Source organism: Pristiophorus japonicus, chromosome 19 (assembly GCF_044704955.1).
Source record: "Pristiophorus japonicus isolate sPriJap1 chromosome 19, sPriJap1.hap1, whole genome shotgun sequence".
Taxonomy (NCBI): Eukaryota; Metazoa; Chordata; class Chondrichthyes; family Pristiophoridae; genus Pristiophorus; species Pristiophorus japonicus.
Window position 1 is genome coordinate 61,765,368 of NC_091995.1, and position 18,396 is coordinate 61,783,763.

Genomic DNA, 18,396 nt, shown 5'->3' on the forward strand with positions numbered 1-18,396 from the left:
AACTCACTGGGCATCCGGGTTAAACACTGTCTGATCTCACTGGGCCCCAGGTTTTAACACTGTCTGATCTCACTGGGCCCCCGGGTTACACACTGTCTGATCTCTCTGGAACCCCGGTTTACACTCAGTCTGATCTCACTGGAACCCGGGTTTCACACTGTCTGATCTCACTGGTCCCCGTGTTACACACAGCCTGATTTCACTGGGCTCCCGGATTTCACACTGTCTGATCTCACTGGGCCGCCCGGGTTCCACACTGTCTGATCCTATTGGGCACCCGGGTTACGCACTTTCTGATCTCACTGGGCCTCCGGGTTACACACTGTCTGATCACACCGAGCCCCCGGGTTACACACTGTCTGATCTCACTGGGCCTCCGGGTGAAACACTCTCGGATCTCACTGGGCCCCATGTTTTAACACTGTCTCAACTCACTGGGCCCCCGAGTTACACACAGTCTGATCTCACTGTCCCGTGGGTTACAAACTGTCTGATCTCACTGAGCCCCCGGGTTACACACTGTCTGATCTCACTTGACCACGGATTACACACTGTCAGATCCCACTGGGCCTGCAATTTACACACTGTGTGATCTCACTGAACCTCCCGATTAGACACTGTCTGACCTCACTGGTTCCCCCGGGTCAAACAACTGTCTGATCTCACTGGGCCCCAGGGATTAACGCTGTCTGGTCCCACTGGGCCACTGGTTTACACACAGTCTGCTCTCACTGGGCCACCGGGTTACACACTGTCTCATCTCACTGTGACGCCGGGTTACGCACTGTCTGATCTCATTTCACCCCCGGGTTATACACTGTCTAATCCCACTGGGCACCCGGGTTACACACTGTCTGATCTCACTGGGCCTCCGGGTTACAGTCTGTCTGATCACACTGGTCCCCCGGGTAACACAATCTCTGATCACACTGGTCCCCCGGGTAACACACTGTCTGATCTCATTTGACCCCCGGGTTACACACTGTCTTATCTCACTGGGGTCCCCGCGTTACACACTGTCTGATCTCTCTGGGCTCCCGGGTTACAAAATGTCTGAACTCACTGGGCCCGCGGGTTACACACTGTCTGGTCTCACTGGGCCCCCGGGTTACACACTGTCTGATCCATCTGGAACCCCGGTTTACACACTGTCTGATCTCACTGGGACAACGGTTTACACACAACCTGATCTCACTGGGTCCCCGGGGTACACACTGCATGATCTCACTGGGCACATGAGTTGCACACTGTCTGATCTCCCTGGGCCTCCGGGGTTACACATTGTCTGATCTCACTGGGCCCCTGGGTTACAAATTGTCTGATCTCACTGGACCCCCGGGTTACACACTGTCTGATCTCACTGGGCCCCCATGTTATACACTGTCTGATATCACTGTGCCCCCTGGTTACACACAGTCTGATCTCATTTGACACCCGGGTTACACACTGTCTCATGTCACTGGGCCCCCCGCGTTACACACTGTCTGATCACATTTGACCCCCGGGTTACACACTGTCTGATCTCACTGGGCACCCGGGTGACAAACTTTCTGATCTCACTGGGCCTTCGGGTTAAACACTATCTGATCTCACTGGGCCCCATGGTTTAACAATGTCTGATCTCACTGGGCCCCCGAGTTACACACTGTCTGATCTCACTGTGCCCCCTGGTTACACACTGTCTCATCTCACTGGGCCCCCATGTTACACACTGTCTGATCTCACTGTGCCCCCTGGTTACACACTGTCTGATCTCAATGGGCATCCGGGTTACCCACTGTCTGTTCTCATTTGATCCCCGGGTTACACACTGTCTCATCTCACTGGGCCCCCGCGGTTACATACTGTCTGATCTCACTGGCCACCCGGGTTACACACTGTCTGATCTCACTGGGCCCCAGATTTTAGCATTGTCTGATCTCACTGGGCCCCCGAGTTACACACAGTCTGATCTCACTGGGCCCCCTGGTTACACACTGTCTGATCTCAATGAGCCCCCGGGTTACACACTGTCTGATCCCTCTGGAACCCCGGTTTACACACAGTCTGATGTCACTGGAACAACGGGTTACACATTGTCTGATCTCACTGGAACCCGGGTTTCACACTGTCTGATCTCACTGGTCCCCGTGTTACACACAGCCTGATTTCACTGGGCTCCCGGATTACACACTGTCTGATCTCACTGGGCACACTCATTACAAACTGTCTGATCTCAATGGGCCTCCGGGTTAAACATTGTCTGATCTCACTGGGCCCCAGGGTTTAACACTGTCAGATCTCACTGGGCCCCCGTGTTACACACAGTCTGATCTCACTGGGCCCCCTGGTTACACACTGTCTGATCTCAATGGGCCTCCGGGTTAAACATTGTCTTATCTCACTGGGCCCCAGGGTTTAACACTGTCTGATCACACTGGGCCCCCGCGTTACACACTGTCTGAACTAACTGGACACATGGGTTACAAACTGTCTGATCTCAATGGGCCTCCGGGTTAAACATTGTCTGATCTCACTGGGCCCCAGGGTTAAACACTGTCTGATCTCACTGGGCCCCCGTGTTACACACAGTCTGATCTCACTGGGGCCCCTGGTTACACACTGTCTGATCTCACTGGGCCCCTGTGTTACACACTGTCTGTTCCCTCTGGACGCACGGTTTACACACAGTCGGATGTCACTGGACCACCGGGTTACACACTGTCTGATCTCACTGGGCATCGTGTTACACACAGCCTGATCTCACTGGGTCCCCGGGTTAAACAATGTCTGATCTCACTGGGCACCTGAGTTACACACTGTCTAATCTCACTTTGCCATCCTCCCCAGGTCACACACTGTCTGATCACACCGGGCCCCCGGGTTACACACTGCCTGATCTCACTGGGCCCCGGGGTTACACACTGTCTCATCTCAGTGGCCCCCCGGGTTACACACTGTCTGATCTCACTGGGCTCCCGGGTTACACACTGTCTGATCTCACTGGGCCACCGGGTTACACACTGTCTGATCTCACTGGGCCCCCATGTTACACACTGTCTGATCTACTGTGCCCACGAGTTACACACTGTCTGATCTCATTTGACCCCCGGGTTACATACTGTCTCATCTCACTGGGCCCCCCTAGTTAAATCTGTCTGATCCCACTGCACACCCGGGTTTCACACTGTCTGATCTCACTGTTCCCCGTGTTACACACAGCCTGATTTCACTGGGCTCCCGGATTACACACTGTCTGATCTCTCTGGGCACACGCATTACAAACTGTCTGATCTCAATGGGCCTCCGGGTTAAACATTGTCTGATCTCACTGGGCCCCCGAGTTACACACTGTCTGATCTCATTTGACCCCCGGGTTACATACTATCTCATCTCACTGTGTCCCCCTGGTTAAATCTGTCTGATCCCATTGCACACCCGTGTTACACACTTTCTGATCTCACTGGGCCTCCGGGTTACACGATGTCTGATCACACTGGGTCCCCGCGTTACAAACTGTCTGATCTCACTGGGCACCCGGTTTACAAACTGTCTGATCTCACTGGGCATCCGGGTGAAACACTGTCTGATCTCACTGGGCCCCAGGTGATAACACTGTCTGATCTCAATGGGCCCCCGAGTTACACACAGTCTGATCTCACTGGGCCCCCTGGTTACACACTGTCTGATATTACTGGGCCCCCGGTTTACATACTGTCTGATCCCTCTGGAACCCCGGTTTACACACAGTGTGATCTCACTGGGCCTCCGGGTTACACACTGTCTGATCACACCGGGACCCCGGGTTACACACTGTCTGATCACACCGGGACCCCGGGTTTCACACTGTCTAAACTCACTGTGCCCATCATCCCCGGGTCACACACTGTCTGATCTCACTGGGTCCCGGGGTTACACACTTTCTGATCTCACTGGGCACCTGGGTTACAAACTGTCTGATCTCACTGGATCCCAGGGTTACACACAGTGTGATCTCACTGGGCCTCCGGGTTACACACTGTCTGATCACACCGGGCCCCCGGGTTACACACTGCCTGATCTCACTGGGCCCCGGGATTACACACTGTCTGATCTCATTTGACCCCCGGGTTACACACTGTCTCATCTCACTGGGGCCCCCGCGTTACACACTGTCTGATCTCACTGGGCTCCCAGGTTACACACTGTATGATCTCACTGGGCCCCTGGGTTTCAAACTGCCTGATCTCATTGGATCCCAGGGTTACACACAGTGTGACCTCACTGGGCCCCCGGGTTACACACTGTCTGATCTCACTGAGCCCCCGGATTACACACTGTCTGATCTCACTGGGCCACAGGGATGAACGCTGTCTGATCCTTCTGGACCCCCGGTTTACACACGGTCTGATCTCACTGGGCAACCGGGTTACACACTGTCTGATCTCACTGGGCCCCGGGATTACACACTGTCTGATCTCATTTGACCCCCGGGTTACACACTGTCTGATCCCTCTGGAACATCGGTTTACACACAGTCTGATGTCACTGGACCACCGGGTTACACACTGTCTGATCTCACTGGAACCCGGGTTTCATACTGTCTGATCTCACTGGGCCCCGTGTTACACACAGCCTGATCTCACTGGGTCCCCGGGTTACACATTGTATGATCTCACTGGGCAACTGAGTTACACACTGTCTAATCTCACTGTGACCATCCTCCCTGGGTCACACACTGTCTGATCACACTGGGCCCCCGGGTTACACTTTCTGATCTCACTGGGCCCATGGGTTACAAACTGTCTCATCTCACTGGATCCCAGGGTTAAACACAGTGTTTTCACACTGGGCCCCCGGGTTACACACTGTCTGATCTCACTGAGCCCCCGGGTTACACACTGTCTGATCTCAATGGGCTCCCGGGTTACACATTGTCTGATCTCACTGGGCCCCCGGGTTACACACTGTCTGATCTCATTTGACCCCCGGGTTACACACTGTCTCATCTCAGTGGCCCCCCGGGTTACACACTGTCTGATCTCACTGGGCTCCCGGGTTACACACTGTCTGATCTCACTGGGCCACCGGGTTACACACTGTCTGATCTCACTGGGCCCCCATGTTACACACTGTCTGATCTACTGTGCCCACGAGTTACACACTGTCTGATCTCATTTGACCCCCGGGTTACATACTGTCTCATCTCACTGGGCCCCCCTAGTTAAATCTGTCTGATCCCACTGCACACCCGGGTTACACACTTTCTGATCTCACTGGGCCTCCGGGTTACACACTGTCTGATCACATTGGGCCCCCGTGTTACACACTGTCTGATCTCACTGTGCACCCGCGTTCCAAACTGTCTGAACTCACTGGGCATCCGGGTTAAACACTGTCTGATCTCACTGGGCCCCAGGTTTTAACACTGTCTGATCTCACTGGGCCCCCGGGTTACACACTGTCTGATCTCTCTGGAACCCCGGTTTACACTCAGTCTGATCTCACTGGAACCCGGGTTTCACACTGTCTGATCTCACTGGTCCCCGTGTTACACACAGCCTGATTTCACTGGGCTCCCGGATTTCACACTGTCTGATCTCACTGGGCCGCCCGGGTTCCACACTGTCTGATCCTATTGGGCACCCGGGTTACGCACTTTCTGATCTCACTGGGCCTCCGGGTTACACACTGTCTGATCACACTGACCCTCCGGGTGAAACACTCTCGGATCTCACTGGGCCCCATGTTTTAACACTGTCTCAACTCACTGGGCCCCCGAGTTACACACAGTCTGATCTCACTGTCCCGTGGGTTACAAACTGTCTGATCTCACTGAGCCCCCGGGTTACACACTGTCTGATCTCACTTGACCACGGGTTACACACTGTCAGATCCCACTGGGCCTGCAATTTACACACTGTGTGATCTCACTGAACCTCCCGATTAGACACTGTCTGACCTCACTGGTTCCCCCGGGTCAAACAACTGTCTGATCTCACTGGGCCCCAGGGATTAACGCTGTCTGGTCCCACTGGGCCACTGGTTTACACACAGTCTGCTCTCACTGGGCCACCGGGTTACACACTGTCTCATCTCACTGTGACGCCGGGTTACGCACTGTCTGATCTCATTTCACCCCCGGGTTATACACTGTCTAATCCCACTGGGCACCCGGGTTACACACTGTCTGATCTCACTGGGCATCCGGGTTACAGTCTGTCTGATCACACTGGTCCCCCGGGTAACACAATCTCTGATCACACTGGTCCCCCGGGTAACACACTGTCTGATCTCATTTGACCCCCGGGTTACACACTGTCTTATCTCACTGGGGTCCCCGCGTTACACACTGTCTGATCTCTCTGGGCTCCCGGGTTACAAAATGTCTGAACTCACTGGGCCCGCGGGTTACACACTGTCTGGTCTCACTGGGCCCCCGGGTTACACACTGTCTGATCCATCTGGAACCCCGGTTTACACACTGTCTGATCTCACTGGGACAACGGTTTACACACAACCTGATCTCACTGGGTCCCCGGGGTACACACTGCATGATCTCACTGGGCACATGAGTTGCACACTGTCTGATCTCCCTGGGCCTCCGGGGTTACACATTGTCTGATCTCACTGGGCCCCTGGGTTACAAATTGTCTGATCTCACTGGACCCCCGGGTTACACACTGTCTGATCTCACTGGGCCCCCATGTTATACACTGTCTGATATCACTGTGCCCCCTGGTTACACACTGTCTGATCACATTTGACCCCCGGGTTACACACTGTTTGATCTCACTGGGCACCCGGGTGACAAACTTTCTGATCTCACTGGGCCTTCGGGTTAAACACTATCTGATCTCACTGGGCCCCATGGTTTAACAATGTCTGATCTCACTGGGCCCCCGAGTTACACACTGTCTGATCTCACTGTGCCCCCTGGTTACACACTGTCTGATCTCACTGGGCCCCCATGTTACACACTGTCTGATCTCACTGTGCCCCCTGGTTACACACTGTCTGATCTCAATGGGCCTCCGGGTTACCCACTGTCTGTTCTCATTTGATCCCCGGGTTACACACTGTCTCATCTCACTGGGCCCCCGGGGTTACATACTGTCTGATCTCACTGGCCACCCGGGTTACACACTGTCTGCTCTCACTGGGCCCCTTGGTTACACACTGTCTGATCTCATTTGACCCCCAGGTTACACACTGTCCCATCTCACTGGGTCACCCGGGATACACACTGTCTGATCTCACTGGGCCCCAGATTTTAGCATTGTCTGATCTCACTGGGCCCCCGAGTTACACACAGTCTGATCTCACTGGGCCCCCTGGTTACACACTGTCTGATCTCAATGAGCCCCCGGGTTACACACTCTCTGATCCCTCTGGAACCCCGGTTTACACACAGTCTGATGTCACTGGAACAACGGGTTACACATTGTCTGATCTCACTGGAACCCGGGTTTCACACTGTCTGATCTCACTGGTCCCCGTGTTACACACAGCCTGATTTCACTGGGCTCCCGGATTACACACTGTCTGATCTCACTGGGCACACTCATTACAAACTGTCTGATCTCAATGGGCCTCCGGGTTAAACATTGTCTGATCTCACTGGGCCCCAGGGTTTAACACTGTCAGATCTCACTGGGCCCCCGTGTTACACAAAGTCTGATCTCACTGGGCCCCCTGGTTACACACTGTCTGATCTCAATGGGCCTCCGGGTTAAACATTGTCTTATCTCACTGGGCCCCAGGGTTTAACACTGTCTGATCACACTGGGCCCCCGCGTTACACACTGTCTGAACTAACTGGACACATGGGTTACAAACTGTCTGATCTCAATGGGCCTCCGGGTTAAACATTGTCTGATCTCACTGGGCCGCAGGGTTAAACACTGTCTGATCTCACTGGGCCCCCGTGTTACACACAGTCTGATCTCACTGGGGCCCCTGGTTACACACTGTCTGATCTCACTGGGCACCCGTGTTACACACTGTCTGTTCCCTCTGGACCCACGGTTTACACACAGTCGGATGTCACTGGACCACCGGGTTACACACTGTCTGATCTCACTGGGCATCGTGTTACACACAGCCTGATCTCACTGGGTCCCCGGGTTAAACAATGTCTGATCTCACTGGGCACCTGAGTTACACACTGTCTAATCTCACTTTGCCATCCTCCCCAGGTCACACACTGTCTGATCACACCGGGCCGCCGGGTTACACACTGCCTGATCTCACTGGGCCCCGGGGTTACACACTGTCTCATCTCAGTGGCCCCCCGGGTTACACACTGTCTGATCTCACTGGGCTCCCGGGTTACACACTGTCTGATCTCACTGGGCCACCGGGTTACACACTGTCTGATCTCACTGGGCCCCCATGTTACACACTGTCTGATCTACTGTGCCCACGAGTTACACACTGTCTGATCTCATTTGACCCCCGGGTTACATACTGTCTCATCTCACTGGGCCCCCCTAGTTAAATCTGTCTGATCCCACTGCACACCCGGGTTTCACACTGTCTGATCTCACTGTTCCCCGTGTTACACACAGCCTGATTTCACTGGGCTCCCGGATTACACACTGTCTGATCTCTCTGGGCACACGCATTACAAACTGTCTGATCTCAATGGGCCTCCGGGTTAAACATTGTCTGATCTCACTGGGCCCCAGGGTTTAACACTGTCTGATCTCACTGGGCCCCCGTGTTACACACAGTCTGATCTCACTGGGCCCCCTGGTTACACACTGTCTGATCTCAATGGGCCTCCGGGTTAAACATTGTCTTATCTCACTGGGCCCCAGGGTTTAACACTGTCTGATCTCACTGGACACATGGGTTACAAACTGTCTGATCTCAATGGGCCTCCGGATTAAACATTGTCTGATCTCACTGGGCCCCAGGGTTAAACACTGTCTGATCTCACTGGGCCCCCGTGTTACACACAGTCTGATCTCACTGGGGCCCCTGGTTACACACTGCCTGATCTCACTGGGCCCCCGTGTTACACACTGTCTGTTCCCTCTGGTCCCACGGTTTACACACAGTCTGATGTCACTGGACCACCGGGTTACACACTGTCTGATCTCACTGGGCATCGTGTTACACACAGCCTGATCTCACTGGGTCCCCGGGTTAAACAATGTCTGATCTCACTGGGCACCTGAGTTACACACTGTCTAATCTCACTTTGCCATCCTTCCCAGGTCACACACTGTCTGATCTCACTGGGCCCCCAGGTTACACAATATCTGATCTCACTGGGCCCAAGGGTTACTCACTGTCTGACCTTATTGTGCCCCCGGTAACACACCGTCTGATCTCACTGGGCCCCCGGGTTACACACTGTCTAGTTTCACTTGACCCCCAGGTAACACACCGTCTGATCTCACTGGGCCCCCGGGTAACACACCGTCTACTTTCACTGGGCCCCCAGGTAACACACTGTCTGATCTCACTGGGCCCCCAGGTTACACACTCTCTGATCTCACTGGTCCCCCGGGTTACACACTGTCTGATCTGACTGGGCCCCTGGGTTACACACTGTCTGATCTCACTGGGCCCCCGGGTTACACTCCGTCTGCTCTCACTGAACCCCCGGGTTACACACCGTCTGATCTCACTGGGCCCCCGGGTTACACACTGTCTGATCTGACTGGGCCCCTGGGTTACAAACTGGTTGATCTCACTGGGCATCCGGGTTAAACACTCTCTGATCTCACTGGGCTCCAGGTTTTAACACTGTCTGATCTCACTGGGCCCCCGAGTTACACACAGTCTGATCTAACTGGAACCCCGGTTTACACACTGTCTGATGTCACTGGGCCCCCGGATTACACACTGTCTGATCCCTCTGGAACCCCGGTTTACACACTGTCTGATGTCACTGGACCACCGGGTTACACACTGTCTGATCTCACTGGAACCCGGATTTCATACTGTCTGATCTCACTGGGCCCCGTGTTACACACAGCCTGATCTCACTTTGTCCCCGGGTTACACATTGTATGATCTCACTGGGCCCATGGGTTACAAACTGTCTGATCTCACTGGATCCCAGGGTTACACACAGTGTTATCACACTGGGCCCCCGGGTTACACACTGTCTGATCTCACTGAGCCCCCGGGTTATACACTGTCTGATCTCAATGGGCTCCCGGGTTACACACTGTCTGATCTCACTGGGCCCCCGGGTTACACACTGTCTGATCTCATTTGATCCCCGGGTTACACACTGTCTCATCTCGGTGGCCCCCCGGGTTACACACTGTCTGATCTCACTGGGCTCCCGGGTTACACACTGTCTGATCTCACTGGGCCACCGGGTTACACACTGTCTGATCTCACTGGGCCCCCATGTTACACACTGTCTGATCTACTGTGCCCACGAGTTACACACTGTCAGATCTCATTTGACTCCCGGGTTACATACTGTATCATCTCACTGGGCCCCCCTAGTTAAATCTGTCTGATCCCACTGCACACCCGGGTTACACACTTTCTGATCTCACTGGGCCTCCGGGTTACACACTGTCTGATCACACTGGGCCCCCGCGTTACACACTGTCTGATCTCACTGTGCACCCGGGTTCCAAACTGTCTGAACTCACTGGGCATCCGGGTTAAACACTGTCTGATCTCACTGGGCCCCAGGTTTTAACACTGTCTGATCTCACTGGGCCCTCGGGTTACACACTGTCTGATCCCTCTGGAACCCCGGTTTACACTCAGTCTGATCTCACTGGAACCCGGGTTTCACACTGTCTGATCTCACTGGTCCCCGTGTTACACACAGCCTGATTTCACTGGGCTCCCGGATTTCACACTGTCTGATCTCACTGGGCCGCCGGGGTTCCACACTGTCTGATCCTATTGGGCACCCGGGTTACGCACTTTCTGATCTCACTGGGCCTCCGGGTTACACACTGTTTGACCACACCGGGCCCCCGGGTTACACACTGTCTGATCTCACTGGGCATCCGGGTGAAACACTCTCGGATCTCACTGGGCCCCATGTTTTAACACTGTCTCAACTCACTGGGCCCCCGAGTTACACACAGTCTGATCTCACTGTCCCGTGGGTTACAAACTGTCTGATCTCACTGAGCCCCCGGGTTACACACTGTCTGATCTCACTTGACCACGGGTTACACCCTGTCAGATCCCACTGGGCCTGCAGTTTACACACTGTGATCTCACTGAACCTCCCGATTAGACAGTGTCTTACCTCACTGGTTCCCCTTGGTCAAACAACGGTCTGATCTCACTGGGCCCCAGGGATTAACGCTGTCTGGTCCCACTGGGCCCCTGGTTTACACACAGTCTGATCTCACTGGGCCACCGGGTTACACACTGTCTCATCTCACTGTGACGCCGGGTTACGCACTGTCTGATCTCATTTCAACCCCGGGTTATACACTGTCTAATCCCACTGGGCACCCGGGTTACACACTGTCTGATCTCACTGGGCCTCCGGGTTACAGTCTGTCTGATCACACTGGTCCCCCGGGTAACACAATCTCTGATCACACTGGTCCCCCGGGTAACACACTGTCTGATCTCATTTGACCCCCGGGTTACACACTGTCTTATCTCACAGGGGTCCCCGCGTTACACACTGTCTGATCTCTCTGGGCTCCCGGGTTACAAAATGTCTGATCTCACTGGGCCCGCGGGTTACACACTGTCTGGTCTCTCTGGGCCCCCGGGTTACACACTGTCTGATCCATCTGGAATCCCGGTTTACACACTGTCCGATCTCACTGGGACAACGGTTTACACACAACCTGATCTCACTGGGTCCCCGGGGTACACACTGCATGATCTCACTGGGCACATGAGTTGCACACTGTCTGATCTCACTGTGCCCATCCTCCCCGAGTCAAACACTGTCTGATCTCCCTGGGCCTCCGGGGTTACACACTGTCTGATCTCACTGGGCCCCTGGGTTACAAATTGTCTGATCTCACTGGATCCCCGGGTTACACACTGCCTGATCTCACTGGGCCCCCATGTTACACAGTGTCTGATATCACTGTGCCCCCTGGTTACACACAGTCTGATCTCATTTAACACCCGGGTTACACACTGTCTCATGTCACTGGGCCCCCCGCGTTACACACTGTCTGATCACATTTGACCCCCGGGTTACACACTGTCTGATCTCACTGGGCACCCGGGTGACAAACTTTCTGATCTCACTGGACCATCGGGTTAAACACTATCTGATCTCACTGGGCCCCAGGGTTTAACAATGTCTGATCTCACTGGGCCCCCGAGTTACACACAGTCTGATCTCACTGGGCCCCCGGGTTACACACTGTCTGATCTCACTGGGCCCCCATGTTACACACCGTCTGATCTCACTGTGCCCCCTGGTTACACACTGTCTTATCTCAATGGGCCCCTGGGTTACCCACTGTCTGATCTCATTTGATCCCCGGGTTACACACTGTCTCATCTCACTGGGCCCCCGGGGTTACATACTGTCTGGTCTCACTGGGCACCCGGGTTACACACTGTCTGCTCTCACTGGGCCCCTGGGTTACACACTGTCTGATCTCATTTGACCCCCGGGTTACACACTGCCCCATCTCACTGGGTCACCCGGGATACACAATGTCTGATTTCACTGGGCCCCCGAGTTACACATAGTCTGATCTCACTCGGCCCCCTGGTTACACACTGTCTGATCTCAATGAGCCCCCGGGTTACACACTGTCTGATCCCTCTGGAACCCCGGTTGACACACAGTCTGATGTCACTGGAACAACGGGTTAGACATTGTCTGATCTCACTGGAACCCGGGTTAAACATTGTCTGATCTCAATGGGCCTCTGGGTTAAACATTGTCTGATCTCACTGGGCCCCAGGGTTTATCACTTCTCATCTCACTGGGCCCCCGAGTTACACACTGTCTGATCTCACTGGGCCCCCATGTTACACACTGTCTGATCTCACTGTGCCCCCTGGTTACACACTGTCTGATCTCAATGAGCCCCCGGGTTACCCACTGTCTGATCTCATTTGATCCCCGGGTTACACACTGTCTCATCTCACTGGGCCCCTGGGGTTACATACCGTTTGATCTCACTGGGCACCCGGGTTACACACTATCTGATCTCACTGGGCCCCTGGGTTACACACTGTCTGATCTCATTTGACCGCCGGGTTACACACTGTCCCATCTCACTGGGCCACCCGCGATACACACTGTCTGATCTCACTGGGCCCCAGGTTTAAAACTGTCTGATCTCACATGGGCCCCCGAGTTACATACAGTCTGATCTCACTGGGCTCCCGGATTACACACTGTCTGATCTCACTGGGCACACGCATTACAAACTGTCTGATCTCAATGGGCCCCCGAGTTACACACAGTCTGATCTCACTGTCCCCTGGGTTACAAACTGTCTGATCTCACTGAGCCCCCGGGTTACACACTGTCTGATCTCACTTGACCACGGGTTACACACTGTCAGATCCCACTTGGCCTGCAGTTTACACACTGTGTGATCTCACTGGACCTCCCGATTAGACACTGTCTGACCTCACTGGTTCCCCCGGGTCAAACAACGGTCTGATCTCACTGGGCCCCAGGGATTAACGCTGTCTGGTCCCACTCGGCCCCTGGTTTACACACAGTCTGATCTCACTGGGCCACCGGGTTACACACTGTCTCATCTCACTGTGACGCCGGGTTACGCACTGTCTGATCTCATTTCACCCCCGGGTTATACACTGTCTAATCCCAGTGGGCACCCGGGTTACACACTATCTGATCTCACTGGGCCTCCGGGTTACAGTCTGTCTGATCACACTGGTCCCCCGGGTAACACACTGTCTGATCACACTAGTCCCCCGGGTAACACACTGTCTGATCTCATTTGACCCCCGGGTTACACACTGTCTTATCTCACTGGGGTCCCCGCGTTACACACTGTCTGATCTCTCTGGGCTCCGGGGTTAGAAAATGTCTGATCTCACTGGGCCCGCGGGTTACACACTGTCTGGTCTCACTGGGCCCCCGGGTTACACACTGTCTGATCCATCTGGAACCCCGGTTTACACACTGTCTGATCTCACTGGGACAACGGTTTACATACAACCTGATCTCACTGGGTCCCCGGGGTACACACTGCATGATCTCACTGGGCACATGAGTTGCACACTGTCTGATCTCACTGTGCCCATCCTCCCCGAGTCACACACTGTCTGATCTCCCTGGGCCTCCGTGGTTACACACTGTCTGATCTCACTGGGCCCCTGGGTTACAAATTGTCTGATCTCACTGGACCCCCGGGTTACACACTGTCTGATCTCACTGGGCCCCCATGTTACACACTGTCTGATATCACTGTGCCCCCTGGTTACACACAGTCTGATCTCATTTGACACCCGGGTTACACACTGTCTCATGTCACTGGGCCCCCCGCGTTACACACTGTCTGATCACATTTGACCCCCGGGTTACACACTGTCTGATCTCACTGGGCACCCGGGTGACAAACTTTCTGATCTCACTGGGCCATCGGGTTAAACACTATCTGATCTCACTGGGCCCCAGGGTTTAACAATGTCTGATCTCACTGGGCCCCCGAGTTACACACAGTCTGATCTCATTGGGCTCCCGGGTTACACACTGTCTGATCTCACTGGGCCCACATGTTACACACTGTCTGATCTCACTGTGCCCCTGGTTACACACTGTCTGATCTCAATGGGCCCCTGGGTTACCCACTGTCTGATCTCAGTTGATCCCCGGGTTACACACTGTCTCATCTCACTGGGCCCCCGGGGTTAAAGACTGTCTGGTCTCACTGGGCACCCGGGTTACACACTGTCTGCTCTCACTGGGCCCCTGGGTTACAGACTGTCTGATCTCATTTGACCCCCGGGTTAGACACTGTCCCATCTCACTGGGTCAGCCGGGATACACACTGTCTGATCTCACTGGGCCCCAGGTTTTAGCACTGTCTGATCTCACTGGGCCCCCGAGTTACACACAGTCTGATCTCACTGGGCCCCCATGTTACACACTGTCTGATCTCACTGTGCCCCCTGGTTACACACTGTCTAATCTCAATGAGCCCCCGGGTTACCCACTGTCTGATCTCATTTGATCCCCGGGTTACACACTGTCTCATCTCACTGGGCCCCCGGGGTTACATACCGTTTGATCTCACTGGGCACCCGGGTTACACACTATCTGATCTCACTGGGCCCCTGGGTTACATACTGTCTGATCTCATTTGACCGCCGGATTACACACTGTCCCATCTCACTGGGCCACCCGGGTTACACACTGTTTGATCTCACTGGGACCCAGGTTTTAACACTGTCTGATCTCACATGGGCCCCCGAGTTACACACAGTCTGATTTCACTGGGCCTCCTGATTGCACACTGTCTGATCTCACTGAGCCCCCGGGTTGCACACTGTCTGATCCCTCTGGAACCCCGGTTTACACACAGTCTGATGTCACTGGACCACCGGGTTACAAATTGTCTGATCTCACTAGAACCCGGGTTTCACACTGTCTGATCTCACTGGTCCCCGTGTTACACACAGCCTGATTTCACTGGGCTCCCGGATTACACACTGTCTGATCTCACTGGGCACACGCATTACAAACTGTCTGATCTCAATGGGCCTCCGGGTTAAACATTGTCTGATCTCACTGGGCCCCAGGGTTTAACACTGTCTGATCTCACTGGGCCCCCGTGTTACACACGGTCTGATCTCACTGGGACCCCTGTTTATACAATGTCTGATCTCACTGGGCCCCCGGGTTACATACTGTCTGATCCCTCTGGACACACGGTTTACACACAGTCTGATGTCACTTGACCACCGGGTTACACACTGTCCGATCTCACTGGATCCCGGGTTTCACACTGTCTGATCTCACTGGGCATCGTGTTACACACAGCCTGATCTCACTGGGTCCCCGGGTTAAACAATGTCTGATCTCACTGGGCACCTGAGTTACACACTGTCTAATCTCACTTTGCCATCCTCCCCAGGTCACACACTGTCTGATCACACCGGGCCCCCCGGGTTACACACTGCCTGATCTCACTGGGCCCCGGGGTTACACACTGTCTGATCTCATTTGACCCCCGGGTTACACACTGTCTCATCTCAGTGGCCCCCCGGGTTACACACTGTCTGATCTCACTGGGCTCCCGGGTTACACACTGTCTGATCTCACTGGGCCACCGGGTTACACACTGTCTGATCTCACTTGGCCCCCATGTTACATACTGTCTGATCTACTGTGCCCACGAGTTACACACTGTCTGATCTCATTTGACCCCCGGGTTACATACTGTCTCATCTCACTGGGCCCCCCTAGTTAAATCTGTCTGATCCCACTGCACACCCGGGTTACACACTTTCTGATCTCACTGGGCCTCCGGGTTACACACTGTCTGATCACACTGGGCCCCCGCGTTACACACTGTCTGATCTCACTGTGCACCCGCGTTCCAAACTGTCTGAACTCACTGGGCATCCGGGTTAAACACTATCTGATCTCACTGGGCCCCCGGGTTACACACTGTCTGATCTCTCTGGAACCCCGGTTTACACTCAGTCTGATCTCACTGGAACCCGGGTTTCACACTGTCTGATCTCACTGGTCCCCGTGTTACACACAGCCTGATTTCACTGGGCTCCCGGATTTCACACTGTCTGATCTCACTGGGCCGCCCGGGTTCCACACTGTCTGATCCTATTGGGCACCCGGGTTACGCACTTTCTGATCTCACTGGGCCTCCGGGTTACACACTGTCTGATCACACCGAGCCCCCGGGTTACACACTGTCTGATCTCACTGGGCCTCCGGGTGAAACACTCTCGGATCTCACTGGGCCCCATGTTTTAACACTGTCTCAACTCACTGGGCCCCCGAGTTACACACAGTCTGATCTCACTGTCCCGTGGGTTACAAACTGTCTGATCTCACTGAGCCCCCGGGTTGCACACTGTCTGATCCCTCTGGAACCCCGGTTTACACACAGTCTAATGTCACTGGACCACCGGGTTACACATTGTCTGATCTCACTAGAACCCGGGTTCCACACTGTCTGATCTCACAGGGCCCCCGAGTTACACACAGCCTGATTTCACTGGGCTCCCGGATTACACACTGTCTGATCTCACTGGGCACACGCATTACAAACTGTCTGATCTCAATGGGCCTCCGGGTTAAACATTGTCTGATCTCACTGGGCCCCAGGGTTTAACACTGTCTGATCTCACTGGGCCCCCGTGTTACACACAGTCTGATCTCACTGGGACCCCTGTTTACACAATGTCTGATCTCACTGGGCCCCCGGGTTACATACTGTCTGATCCCTCTGGACACACGGTTTACACACAGTCTGATGTCACTTGACCACCGGGTTACACACTGTCCGATCTCACTGGATCCCGGGTTTCACACTGTCTGATCTCACTGGGCATCGTGTTACACACAGCCTGATCTCACTGGGTCCCCGGGTTAAACAATGTCTGATCTCACTGGGCACCTGAGTTACACACTGTCTAATCTCACTTTGCCATCCTCCCCAGGTCACACACTGTCTGATCACACCGGGCCCCCGGGTTACACACTGCCTGATCTCACTGGGCCCCGGGGTTACACACTGTCTGATCTCATTTGACCCCCGGGTTACACACTGTCTCATCTCAGTGGCCCCCCGGGTTACACACTGTCTGATCTCACTGGGCTCCCGGGTTACACACTGTCTGATCTCACTGGGCCACCGGGTTACACACTGTCTGATCTCACTGGGCCCCCATGTTACACACTGTCTGATCTACTGTGCCCACGAGTTACACACTGTCTGATCTCATTTGACCCCCGTGTTACATACTGTCTCATCTCACTGGGCCCCCCTAGTTAAACCTGTCTGATCCCACTGCACACCCGGGTTACACACTTTCAGATCTCACTGGGCCTCCGGGTTACACACTGTCTGATCACACTGGGCCCCCGCGTTACACACTGTCTGATCTCACTGTGCACCTGCGTTCCAAACTGTCTGAACTCACTGGGCATCCGGGTTAAACACTATCTGATCTCACTGGGCCCCCGGGTTACACACTGTCTGATCTCTCTGGAACCCCGGTTTACACTCAGTCTGATCTCACTGGAACCCGGGTTTCGCACTGTCTGATCTCACTGGTCCCCGTGTTACACACAGCCTGATTTCACTGGGCTCCCGGATTTCACACTGTCTGATCTCACTGGGCCGCCCGGGTTCCACACTGTCTGATCCTATTGGGCACCCGGGTTACGCACTTTCTGATCTCACTGGGCCTCCGGGTTACACACTGTCTGATCACACCGAGCCCCCGGGTTACACACTGTCTGATCTCACTGGGCCTCCGGGTGAAACACTCTCGGATCTC